The following is a 14343-nucleotide window of genomic DNA, read 5'->3' on the forward strand; positions in this document are numbered from 1 at the left end:
AACAACGAGGCGAAGTACAAGGCATTGGTTGCAGGACTCTTGATAGCCATGGTATGGGTGCAACCGAGGTGGATGCAAAATTAGATTCGCAAGTGGTGTCAACCAGGTATTGGGCTTTTACGCCATGAAGGGCGATAAATTAAAGAAGTATTTATCTCCGGGATGGAGGATGCACCCCTCCCATGGCAAGTTGAAAGAAGGGTTATTGAAGTCCCAGCCATCGCGAAAGAAGTGGGCGTCCTGGGTTCAAGCATCCCCTAGTGGGCCAGCGACGTGGTCAAGTATCTCGACATAGGCAAGCTCCTTGAAAGAAAGGAAGAGGCGAGGAAGATAAAAAGGAAAGCGGCGAGATTCATGCTTATTGATGGGTTATCTACAAAAGGGGCTTTGCGACCCCCTTACTGCGGTGCATCTCTCCACAGAAGGCACAATATGTCATGGTTATACATGAGGGAATATATGGAAAGCATTTGGGCGGGAAGACCCTAGCCAGAAAGGTGGTAAGAGCTGGATACTATTGGCCCTATGCACTAAGAGACGCCCTGGAGTTTACCAAAAAGGGCATCAAGTGCCAGACGTATGCCCCAGTGCCTAACACCCCCTCGGAAGAACTAACCTCCATGATCGCCCCTTAGCCATTCCCCCAATGGGGAGTGGATCTAGTTAGACCTTTCCCACCTAGAAAGGGGGGTGTGAGATTCATGATTGTCACAATGGACTATTTCACCAAATGGGCGGAGGTAGATCTGCCAGCAACCATAACAAGCAAGGTCACGACTAGGTTTTTGTGGAAGAACATCATCTATCGATACGGGATTCTCCAAAGCATAGTCTTGGACAATAGGCGCCAATTTCAACTCAAACCACTACATGGAATGGTGTGTAGAGCTGAAAATTCAAGTCAAGTACTCCTCTCTAGGGCACCCGTAAGCAAACGGACAACAGAAGCAACAAACAAAGCCTTACTATCAATCCTAAAGAAGAGGCTCATAAAAAAGAAAGCAGAATGGGTGGAAGAGTTGCCAGGAGTGCTATTGGCCTACAGTACCTTAGTGAAGACCCCCACAGGGGAATCTCCATTCACATTGGCATATGGGTGTGAGGCCATACCCCTAGTGGAAATGGGGTTGCCGAGTTTCCAAGCCCTCCATTTCTCAGCACCCCGAAACAGCAAAGCTATGAAAGTGTACCTCGACCTCCTGGGAGAGGAAAGAGAGGCGGCCGAGATCAGAATGTTACACGAGAATAAGAAGGTTGAGTAATACTTTAACAATAGAGTGGAGCCCAAAACATTCAAAATAGGAGATATGGTTTTAAAGGAGAGTAAGGTAACTACCAAAGAATAAGGCAAGCTGGGACCACGTTGGGAATGACATATGTGGTAGTAGCTAATAATAGGCCAGGATCCTTCCACCTGAAGGACAGACAAGGCAAAGAGTTACCACATCCCTAGAACGCAGAGCACTTGAAGAAATTCTACCTGTAATGTCATTTTATTCTTTCTATAACATCATTACATTAACTAAAATATGTTTGTTTATTAATAATTAGAACTCTGTCATTGATATTCTCTCATATTATGAATAAAGTGCTCTTTCTAGCCCTATCCTTTACCAAAGATGTTGTGTTGCGACTGGTCAACACCTTTAAACACAAATGATGAGCCTTAATGACTCTCGGTGCCATATAAAAAGGGCGCATAGATCATCAGACCATGCCACCCTTAAACACCAATAATCAGCCTTAACGACTCGCAGTACCATGTAAAAAGAGCACATAGGTCATTAGGCCATGCAACTCTTAAACACCAATGACGAGCCTTAACGACTTGCGGTGCCATACAAAAAGGGCGCGAAGGTTGACGCCACTCTTCAAGTTCAATTCCTCACTAAAAAAAAAAGGACTCCCAACAATAAGAAAGTATAAGGAAAAAGGGAAGGTGGCAAGTCATAAAAGGAAAGGCATAGTCCAATCTACACACAACCATGTAAAACTAGAACCAGACGATTGTAGTCAAAGCACTTGTTCTTAAGAGTTACAAAAACTTCTATTATAGAAAGTTGCAAAGGTTACTATTACAAGGAAGAAATACAAGAGCCACTATCATAGGAAAAGTTCAGGCAGCATCATTTTCGACAGGCGAGGAAGGAGGAGGAATGTCCTTGAAGGCTGTTGAACTCAAGATTTCAAGTTTTGTGTAATTATATATTTACACATGGATTTTGATGATAACAAATGAATTCAAAGAATGAAGAATTCTCAAGCTCAAGTTGTCTACACAATGGAGTCAAGCACATCAAGGAAACAAGCATGAACAAGAAGGGAACAAGTTCACATTAAAATTATAGAGTAATATTGTAAATCTCTTCAAAATTCGAAATTAGGATTAATGCTCAAAATTAATATTTTATCATAAAGCATTAAAATACATTTTTCACATGTGCATGAATATTTTTGAAAATTAAATTTGAAAATTTTGAAAGATGATTGATTGTCATCTTTTACATGTGCATGCCTTGATTAAAGGGTTGAACTTTGAAAATATTAAAGATGATTGATTGTCATCTTTCACATGTGCATGTTTTATTTGAATATTTTCAAAAGTGATTGATGCTTTTTTAGACTTATACAAAAGGTAGATAATTTTGTTTGAAAAATTTGAAAAGTAAAGTGTGCTCATTTTATCATATATAAAAGTAAAAGATTAGGTTTGATTTTTTTTGAAAAAGTGAATGATGTTGTGTTTGACAATTGAAAAAGAAGAACCTTTTATTTGAATTTTTTGAAAAAGTGAATGATGTTGTCTTTGACATGTGAATCTTTTTAAATTTGAATATGAAGTCTCATATGCCTATAAATAGATCATTTGAGAGCTTCACATTCACAACACCAAGAGCATACAACATTCATTCAAAACTTTCATTCTCTCTTCTCTAAGCATTGAGCCTTAATCCTTATTCATTTTGAGAGATATAGTTTGCACTGTATTGTTCTTATTTCACTCATTGAGGAGTGTTTTCTGATAACCTACCCACTATCAGCTCTTGTATCAGAAAAAGGGTGTGTATAAACCTTGTGTGTGTAGAAAGTATTCTACACGGGGAATAGTTGAATCACCACGTGTAAGGTGATTGCAAGTGTAGAGGATGTTCTACACGGATCCTTTGTAGCGGTGTTGTTCAAAGGTGTAATAGGTTTCTATCTCCACCTGAAGGAGGTTGAATAGTGAATTTGGGAATCCTCAAGGGATAGCTTGAGGCGAGGACGTAGGCAGTGGGGCCGAACCTCGTTAACATACTGAGTTTGCTTCTCTCTTACCCTTACTCTTTATATTTATTGTTATTTCATATTTTGTTTATATTTTATATTATATATTTGATTTATAATTGTTATTTTTTTTAATACAACTCAATTCACCCCCCCTCTTGTGTTAGTCATCTGGGCAACAAAGGCTTTCGGCATCTCTGTCTGACCAAATTTATTGGCATAATGGCAGGAAGTTGCGTCAGGCTTGAATAAATTCCAATCCAAGCATGCCAAGTCAATAGAAGGATTAGTAATCAGGTGGGACCTGAGCCTCAACATGCTAGCACCATAGCCATAAGCAAAGGCGCAATCTCTGTCTGAGGGAATAAAAGCCAATTGGGAGCGCAGATGGGTAATTTCCTCATTATCATCCTTTAATTCAACCTTCTTCTCATTCAAGTGAGTGTCCTTCACCATGATGGCCAAATGTAGCTTCCTTTGCTCCTCGTCAGAATCCGCCTGACTCTTCTTATACTGGTCGTGACATTGTTGAAGTTCTGCCAAGGAGCTAGCCCCTAGCCACTGAGAAATCAAGATTTGTCTGCCGCCCTTGTTCCTAAGAAGCTGCCAACTCTTGTTAAAGGCCATGAGCATGGTCTTGGGAATGGGATAGTTCCTGGTGGACAGAGTCCAACTCTCCTCTAAGAGCTAGAAGATCAGACTTAAGACGACCTTGCTCGAACTCAAAATCCCTTTGAGCAAGGGAAAGTTGAGTCCTAGCAGAGTCCCGCTTCGACTTCAACAACCTTAAGGAAAATTCATCCGTAATTTTTGCCTCTTGGACGTGACGATGTTCATCATGGAGGTGAACGACCTCGTCTTGAAGGATCTCCAAATCACTATACAGAGAGTAGGAGCAACCCTCAGCTTACTCCAGTAAAACCTCCAACTCCTTCTTCTTAGCCTTCCACCTCTCGAACAACACCTCCCTCTCCATCTTTCACCTCTCAAATGCAGTTTTGGTGAAAAAGTCAAATTTTCTCCTTTCTCAAACCTCCTTCTCTAGATGAGCCCAATCCGCTAGGATCCAAGTTGCCAAGTCATTGATCCCTTGCAAAAAACTAACACCCAAAGCAGAGTGATTAGCAGACAAAAAAACAAGAAATTAAAGAGGGGAAAGCCATAAAATAACCAAAGTTACCCCTAAGAGCAAGGCCTTAGTCGGTCGGCCATCTCGACAGTAGCCTCACCTTGGGCATTGGTAGAGGAAGAGGAAGCGCTGCCTCAAATCACCATAGGATCGCGGCCACCGTTAAGTGAAAGTCCCCCAAGAGGTTCAGTAACTGAGTTAGCCTTCCTTCAAGGGGATTGCCAAGGTCTCCCAATGGGCATGCAATGATAGTATATGCCAGATCCACATCGATAAAGTGAGGGCCTTCACCCACCAGGCCACCCAAGGGAATACCCCCTCCAAGAGAGAGGATCTGGTCTTCCCGTCAAAATAGGAAGGGAAGGGAGAAGGAATAGATAGATGCTCACCGCTTGCATATAAGGAAGGGGTAGTCTGCCTAGAGACGATAATTGGTGGCGAGTGAAGAGGAGAGCCTTCTACCCCAGCATCTTCATTCAATTCCTCCTATTGAGGAACTCTATCATCATTCTCACCACCCAGATCATCCATGCCACCTAGTGAGATGACCCTTTGACTCATTACAGGAGCAGTATTTGTTCCTCCATATAGGTCAGCGCCCACCTCTCTGTCACGCCCATCCACATTCATCTGGTGGGTAGGATCCTCCTCCAAGACCATGTGAGCTTCTACGCCCACAATAGCATCCAAATTAAAGGCAACATTGATTTTAGCACTCAATTCACCATCCCCCACCAAGTCTTCAAAAACAAGGAACTCGAAGACAGGACTAGATGCCAAAGTAGGCCCCTGTTGAGGAATATCAAGCTGAAAGGTGGTGGCCAAGTTGAAGAGGACTTGACTAGCCAAACCCTTAGCATCACCAAGGCCTGGGGAGGTAGCACACACAAGTGCAATGTCGAGAGTAAAAGAGGGGTTAACAAACTGAGGGGTAAATACTTAGAGAAGGCTATCAATTGTGGGTGTCAAAGCCTTTTCTTCTTCTTAGTGAGAGAAGATGCGTCTTCAAAACGGATTCACTTTTTCTTGCCTTGCTTATCCTTTTTATCTTTCTTGTCCTATTTATTTTGTGTATCTTTCTTGTCCTTCTTCACAGTCTGTCTTGGCAAAGAGGGCGGAATCACAGCCTTGGTTAAAAACAGGCGCCCCTTGACGTGGGAACGATTGGGTGTCATCAAGAAACGATCTATATGGACCAAATTTAACAAGTATTTAGTCCAAAGTTCATCTGAATGGGCCTCTATCTAGAGGTGAACCATTTTGATTTGGGCCAATTCAAGGTCTGATAGGGATTCCATCCTTGCCAACAAACCCTTCTCCTAAGGGATTTTCCCCCAATTAGCCCTAAGGGGAAAATTCCGTTAGGGAGTCTTCGAAACTGGAAAATCTCAACCTATACTAGAAATAAAGAAAAACTTCCCTATTCAATTCTTGGCATTTGAGTGGCGGGAGTCAAATCGAGCCAACGTCTATCCTTTGTCTTTCTTCTGAAAACTCAAAGTGTTGCCCTTAGCAGCTAGGCGCAAGTGGTAAAAAGCCAGAAATTCTTGAGCAGTTAAGTCAGGGTACTCTTCCCCAAGGGGCTCCAGAGCCATACTAAACATGATACAGGCGCAAAGAAAGCCCTCAATGCAAAGAGATGAAGTTGGGCAGGGGTAAGGTAGAGGAGATCCAAAGTATCGCAAAAAGGGCGACAAAAAGGAAGTCTCAACTCATTTGTTAGTAAGGAAATGGTTAGGGTAACCTTACTACTAAAACCCTCTTCATCTACACATCCTTGAGAGGAATCTCCAAGAGAGCCGTGTCTGGAATACGATACTCTTTTTGTAAATCCTTCAGGTCCCGAGGCTTGAGAGAAGAATGCCACCCATACCCCTCATAGGTTAGGACATCCAGTACATGGGAGGATTGTAAGTCAATAAGATGGGTAGAAATACCATGTTCGGCCATGGAAAATCAGAAGGAAGAATGGGATGAAAAATTAAGAAATTGCACAAAATTGAGAGATAAAGCAAGAAATCGCAAGAAACTGCAAGAAAGAGAGAAAGTCAAAAAGTGGAAGTAAATGAAAAGGAAGATGGGAAGGGTCATCATATGCAAACCGAGTGAAGAATGCAAGGGGCCATCTATTGTAGCATCATAACCTGACAACAAGACGTGACGAGATGAGAATAGTTGCACGTTACCCAGTAACTGCCGCCACGTCATGAGCAATCAAACTGTCTCTTCTTGATTCTTGAAAGTTGGAAATGACAGGATAAAATGCCTATTGGGCCAGCAGAGTGGCCCATCAATTTAGCAAGCGGGGTGGCCCATTGATTTCAACATGAGGAACAACATGGTAATTAGGAAGCCCAAAAAATCCAATCTGAGTCACTTACAGCACAAAAGGTAAATTTACATCTCGAGGCAAGCCAACACAAGCGTAAGGTTAGATTCATTGAAATAGAAAATTTCCCACACCTACGAGCGAAGGGAATTAGCAAGGTAACTAGAGGGTCCATCTGGTACCTTGGCCCACCTATGAATTATAGTGATAAACATGGCCCAAACTAGAGGCTAAAGGCCATGGAGGCTTAATATTCCGTTGTATAACAGAGCGGCTAAGCACTAATGTGGCGAGCATATTACTTCTATTATTTAGGAGTAAGATGAACAACTAAGTATTGTATGAAAGTAATCCAATGATGATGATGATCCGGTACTTTCCTACACCTATATATATGGGTATCACGTAACCCTAAAACACTATGATCATATACTTGAGTCATTATACACTACTCTTCACTGACTTAAGTATTAGAGTGGTTATAGGCATACGACACCATCACCCCTTTGATATTTTACAGGTGAGCGAGTACGTTTGGTGGTGGGACATGTCTTTTGTACTCTTATTACAAAAATAATAATAATAATAATAATAATAATAATAAGAATAATAATGTTCAACTCCTATAAAATAATCAGAGCATGCTTTTTCATATACAATGACACATGACACCTATCCCAAGTTCCCAACAATCCATAATCTAATTTATTTTATTTTGGTATGGCAACTATACATTCTCATTATTTCCTAAAAAAACTCTAAACACAGGCATGAAATGGGTAGGCACTGTGTACAATAGTTAGCTAGATTAATAAAATGCAGCATAGTGTTTATGTGGTTTCAGGAGAAAATTCACTTGTATGCAGTAGAACTTATTAGAATTTAAATCGATATATTGGGTTGATGCCTCTGTTTTTGGTTATCCCAGTTCCAGTAATTTGGTCCGTAAGTAACACAAATACAATAAGAACTTTTTGAAGTGCAAAAGAATCACTTTACTCTTGTAGTTGTTCTTTCTGTTGCTCTTCGCCAGAGACGAGAAGATATGGAACAACAATAAAGACGATAATGATAATGGGGCCACTATATAATAGCAAGATGCTTCGTGAAGCTATATTCACTATGTAAGGGCAAACATTTTTTTCCCCTTTCTACTTTTAAATCCACCAAGTTTCATACGCATTTTGGTTTAATTTTGTGTTTTGATAAGTATCTGAAGTCCGTTTTTGTGTTCCCTTCTCTCAAGTTGAGATCTTTAACGAAAAGCATAAAAGAAATTTTATAACTCAATAATAGGGGGTTTTTGTTCTAGTGATTTAGATGGACATGGATGGGATGAAAATCGTAGCATCTTTCGAATGGTAGTATTTTCAATATCCACCTGAAAATAGAAGGAAATCTAAAAATGGTGAAACTTAGTTTCGTTCTTTCGGATAGAGAAGTTGTGTATGGTTTTTAGGTTAGTTGCATTTTTTTTAGGCTTGAAGGACAAAACTTGAAGATTGGTACATTGAGAGAACACAATAGATACAGAAATTACAAGACACAAAAATTACAAAGGGCAAATATCATATATTGATTTTTTTTATTAATACAAGTGTCGACGTGATAAAACACCACGTCAGCGGCGTGCATAGTGCCTATATGTAGTAGAATTGTATTACCTAACACTTATAAGTGTCTTGGCACATCATGCAGGAGTAAGATATTTTAGTGATATTGACACTCAAAAGCCTTCAAACGTGTATAACCAAAATTTCTCTCTGTCTCCATGCCTCTGGTTCTTCAACTCTGGGATGCTCTATGGACGAGTTCAAGAAAATCTCAACAAGTTTGATAAGAATGGCGACGACTTTATTGACCTCGACTAGTTTGTGGAGTTCCACTTCAGCAGATCGTCGTCAGGCTGCACATAGGATTTCGGTTTGAAATATCTATTCCAGTTGAAATACCAAAATTTAGTCGGAATAAACCAGTACAAACGGAAATGATTGGAATTTTATCCGGAATGGAACATGCCACTTAGCCATGCTAGTTATTGTTTTGGCACGACAAATACCGGTCATTCTGTCTGGTATGGAATAGAAATGAAAACATTGTTTTTACTAGTCTAAAAGCTTTTTTAAATAGAAATAGTTTGCTTGGTAAAATTACAAAAAATGCTTCAAGTACCTACAACAAAAAGTTGAAAATCCACTTTAAAAAAATAATTGAAACTTTTGTGGAAAAACTCCTACAGATAATGCCCCGTAATTAACATAAAAAGCGTGTTAGGTGCATGTTTACCAAAAGCTAAACAATTTTTAAAATTTTTAATAAAGTTCTACAATTAAAGCCGCTATCATAAAAAATTATATTTCCTACCATACTCTCAAATAGGCACGTAGACTTCACATTATTTAGTCTATATAGTAATAAATGTTGTCGAACACACTTATCCACATGTTATCGAACACACATGTTAATTAATATAAATTTTTACTGAGCACGTTTTTTATAAACCATCTCATTATTTAATTACGCACAACTCATGATAGAAAATATAAAATAACATAAGTTGAAAGAAGAAAATGAGGGAGAAGAGAATGAGAATATAAACTTTGCGCATTATCTTTTTATTCTCGATTGTAATAGAATCAAAAGTATTGGTCACTATTTATAGAGAAATTACATAGAAATAAAATAAGATACAAATATATTTGAAAAACAAATATCTTGATTTGATACTTATGTAATCAAATCAAGATAATCGTAATACCCAGGCCCAACACCGAGCTCAGGCCAAGCTCATGTTTTATAAAATTTTATATTTTTAGTAGGGGTGAAAATCGACACCTTTAGCGTGGTTTTTGGACAAAACCGATGCCAACCGACGTCTGAAAAAATGGAGGGGCAACCAACTATAACCGATCGATGGGGATGAGGAAAACCGGCCGCCTCGACTACGGCAATTCTTGGCCAGTGTTCGGTTTGTGTAGAGGCGAGATTCTTTAGAGAGAGATAGAGAGTTGCAAAAATTGAATTGGCGAAGAAGGTCTGGCCCTGGGAAGCAAATGACCTCGAAACGCTGTCATTCCACTTAAACTTAAGTGGAACGATGTTGTTTCATACATATTTTTTTTTCATACATTTTAAATAAAACGACGCCGTTTGGTTTAATACTGGCATCATTTAACTTACGTTATGTGTACTTTTAGAAGTAAAACGAAGTCGTTCCACTAAGTGGAACGTCGTCGTTTTGAATACTGATTATTAAAAAAAATAGAATTATATGATCGACCGGTTCAGCAGTCCGGTCCACATTCAAACCAAGACCGAACCAATGAATGTTGGTTTCTTCAAAAACTCACCGCACGCCAATCGATTCTCCATTGATTCCGGCTAGTTCCTGATGCGGCTGATTGGTTCATGTCGGTTTGTGTACAACCCTAATTTTTAGGATGCTCAAATTAGCTTAATCGGCTAATTTTTAGAAAAAAAATCCTAGACCCATAAATTATTACGATAAATTATAAGAAATTTATTGAGCTTAATATTTAAACAAAAGCCCATTTAATATTTATGAATTAAGTGAGCCCTTAATAATTAGCAATTGACCAAAGAAATTTGTCTAAAAGCCAGGAGATATTATTGGACAATGGATTTATTTTAGACATAAGGATTAAGGTACAATTTGTTTACAAGGATCCAGCCCATGATTGGAATTTGAAATGTTTATTATCAATTTCAAATAGATTAGGGTTACAACTCTAGAGTCCCATTGCCATTAAAATTTTTAAACCTACGGCTGATATATATATATATATATTCAGCCCCGTGCATTGTGGTGGATCTTATTTGTTTTCAAATCCTAGTTAGTTTCTAATTACCCTTCACCACGTTCACCACCCAAGGAAGGCCATACATACTTGTACCTTTTAAACATCATACATAACATGCTTTCATAAAACGTCATTCATTTCATAAAGCATCATAAGATAAACATTTTCATTTCATTTCATATCATTTAAAAAAACTCCATAAAAATATGAATACTTACCTAGACTCCATGTTATTCTCATATGATGCAGTTCATTCATGTACGTATTAGATGGCAACCTACATGCATAAATAACCTCACATCATTTCTTTCCTCAAATGCATAAGTAACTAAAACTTAAAAAATAGTTAAACTACTTCCGACTTGGACTTCCTTCATCTAGACATACTCTTCCATCAATTTTCATCTTTTATGCTTTCCTTTATCGCGTTTCCTCTTTCTCATTCCAAACCCTTAGTATTCTACTTCAAGTTCTCATCCTTCAAAGCGAACTGCATCGATTCACTTTAAAGGCTAAGACACACAATCACCTCGATCGTTCTCTCTACATACCAAACCATCCATTTCGATGTATAACTTGGACCGACCAAGTTATACATCTTAACCTTAGCCAACACTTCCTCACAACCTTAACCATGCATAATACACAACGTAAAGCCAACCTTGAGGCTTAAACATCATGGATTTATGCTTAGGACAGACTATCCATTACATATGGTAAATCTATCCAGCATATGTGTTCAACCAGTTTACACATGTACTTCATCCACTTTTATCACCTAAGATCAACATACAATCTACTAAACCTCCACTTGTTTACAAAAGCCTCATATACTCCGACGTTAAATCCCAACTCAAATCCATCAGCTTAACACTTCAAGCAACTTGTCCAACTGCTTAGCTCATCCTTACACTTCACTTGACTCGCATGAAATACCATCACGCCATGATTACACTGCATCTAATCACTTTACACAATTTGCAACCTCGAACTGTATAGTGACTCCATCATATCACTTAGCATCCAGCCATTTCACAAACTGAGTAGCGATCCGTCAATATGCACAACACCATCACATCACAACCTCCACACCCAATCCCATCACTTCATAGTCACAACTTGCCACTTTACAACACATTGGCACATCCCCAGCTGCCTCACACTGCACAACACCCTGTCACTTCGTACTACCTACAGCCACAACACTATACTGTAATGCTCAACTCTTCAACTACACAACCACAGAACACACTTCTCACTATAATATAGCCCATCACATCAAACACCACACTGCACAACTATACAATCCCATAAACTTCACGCTCCACAGCAATTCACAACTAGACAACATTGCCTAACACTTTATCTTACACAATCACAACTATGCAACCATCCCAACACTTAAACACGACTACAACACAACTTTGCGATTACCAATGCAGCACATCAAACAACACTAGTCCAATAACCACATCACGACAGTATAATTCTTAGATAAAGAGGTTGGAAATTATACCATAGTGAGAGGTTGAGCACTTGCTGCTTAGCTTGCTATCCGGCAGGGTCCCTCAACGACGACTACACGTGCGAGGAGTCGGTTGAGGCGTGACGATCACTGCCGTGATCCTAAAACAGGGGCTGTTGGGTGGCTAGAGTTAGGGCTTGGAGTGCTTTGTGGTGGCAGCAATAGGTGGAGAAAGGTGGTCTATGGCTGGGCTTGGACGTATATGCAAGATCCGTGAGGGAGAAAGGGAGGCGTGTAGCGTGGGCTGTTGGGCCAATGGGTGGGGGGGATGGCTTGACCTGGGAAAGGTCCAAGGTGGCCCGCGGTGGCGACAGCCACAGTATGGGGGCTGCACATGGCAACAAAGCATAGGTTGGGCAACCCATGAGAGAGAGAGAGGGAGGGAGAGACACGAGGGTTGGAGGATGATCAATGGTGGATCTATGGCGGGACCTAAGGCCGCGAGGCTCGACTGAGCTAAGCCTTTGTGCAGTGGTTTGTGGCAGCGTGATGGTGGCATGGTGGAGGGAGATCAAAGGGAGAGGAAAACAGGGCTAGGGGCTTTGATCTAGTCATGGGAAGAGAGGGAGGCCTGTGGGGGAGGCCTGTGGAGGAGGAGAGGAGGTCGATGAGACTGTGAGGGTGGCACCATTGACTAGAGGTGGGCTAGGCGACGGTAGATCATGATGGGGCGTGGAGAAGAAGGGAGATTCGAGTAGAGAGAAATGGGCTGGGCACTAGCTTAAAATATTTGAGGGTTAAAAATTTTGGAATATTAAGTTCAACAATATGATCGAGGATTGTGATAGGCATGAAATGGTTGTGACAGGTAAGTGTTTAGGCTTTTGTTTGTGGTACTAGCAAATTTTGAGGACGAAATTTATTTTTAAGAGGGAGGATGTAACACCCAAGCCCAACACCGAGCTCAGGTCAAGCCCACTTATTATAAAATTTTATTTTTTTAGGAAGCCCAAATTAGATTAGTCGGGTAAGTTTTGGAAAGATCATGGAACCATAAATTATTATGATAAATTATAAGAGTTTTATTGGGCTTAATATTTGGACAATAGCTCGTTTAATATTTATAGACTATGTAAGTCCTAAATAATTAGCAATTGACCAAAGAAATTCTTCTAAAAGCTTGGAGATATTATTGGACAATGGATTTATTTTAGACATGAGGATTAAGGTCTAGTTTGTTTACAAGTTTCTAGCCCATGATATGTATTTGAAATGTTTGTTGTCAATTTCAAACATATTAGGCTTACAACTCTAGAGTTTCATTCTCATTAAAATTCTTAAACCCATGGCTTATACATATATGTGTATATATATATTTAGCCTCATGCATTGTGGTGGATCTTATTAGTTTTCAAATCCTAGTTAGTTTTTGGTTACCTTTCACCACCAAGTAGCATCAATCTCCCTCACGTCACACTCCCTCCTCCACGCCAAAGCAAACTGCAAGCTACCACTACACACACACGCTTATACATATATATATATATATATAGAGAGAGAGAGAGAGAGAGAGAGAGAGAGAGAGAGAGAGAGAGAGAGAGAGAGAGAGAGAGAGAGAGAGAGAGAGAGAGAGAGAGAGAGAACTTATTAGTTTTCAAACCTTAGTTAGTTTCTAGTTACCCTTCACCACGTTCATCACTCAGCAGCATCATTCTCCCCCATGTCGCACTCCCTCCTCCACTCCAAAGCAAACTGCAAGTTGCCACTACACACACATGCACGTTCATATATATAGAGAGAGATAGACCCATGCATGGTGACAACATTGCTGAGCTCTCCTGCATGACGGAAGCCTCCCATTGCCTCAAGCCTCCATCTTACAAAGCAACCTCCCTGCCTAGATCTGCGTGAGCCCTCTGTCCCTCTGCCATACGACATTGCCCACCCCTTCAACACATGAAAATCCACAAGCTACAAACCACATTAAGACAACCTCAATTCTACATAACCAACCACCATAATAGCCACCCAACAAGCCATGACCACCACCCTTGTAGAAACCATAAACCAACCTGCACAATGTACCAAAGCCCACAATCAGCCACGACATGATCACCATCATTGTTTCTTTTCTCCTACCCATAGGCACCGTGAGCCACCATTGCACCACACAGCACCACTGCACCATAGACCCACAACAATGGAGATCATAGCTCAAGTCCATAGGACACAGCCTCCATGGATAGTCTAGTGCTGCACCACCGTCCTTGTGCATTGTCCAACCACCAGCTACCCACCGTGATTCTCCTTCCACCGATACAAGAATTCCCTT

The sequence above is a fragment of the Carya illinoinensis genome, chromosome 14 (genome assembly GCF_018687715.1).
Source record: "Carya illinoinensis cultivar Pawnee chromosome 14, C.illinoinensisPawnee_v1, whole genome shotgun sequence".
Classification (NCBI taxonomy): Eukaryota; Viridiplantae; Streptophyta; class Magnoliopsida; order Fagales; family Juglandaceae; genus Carya; species Carya illinoinensis.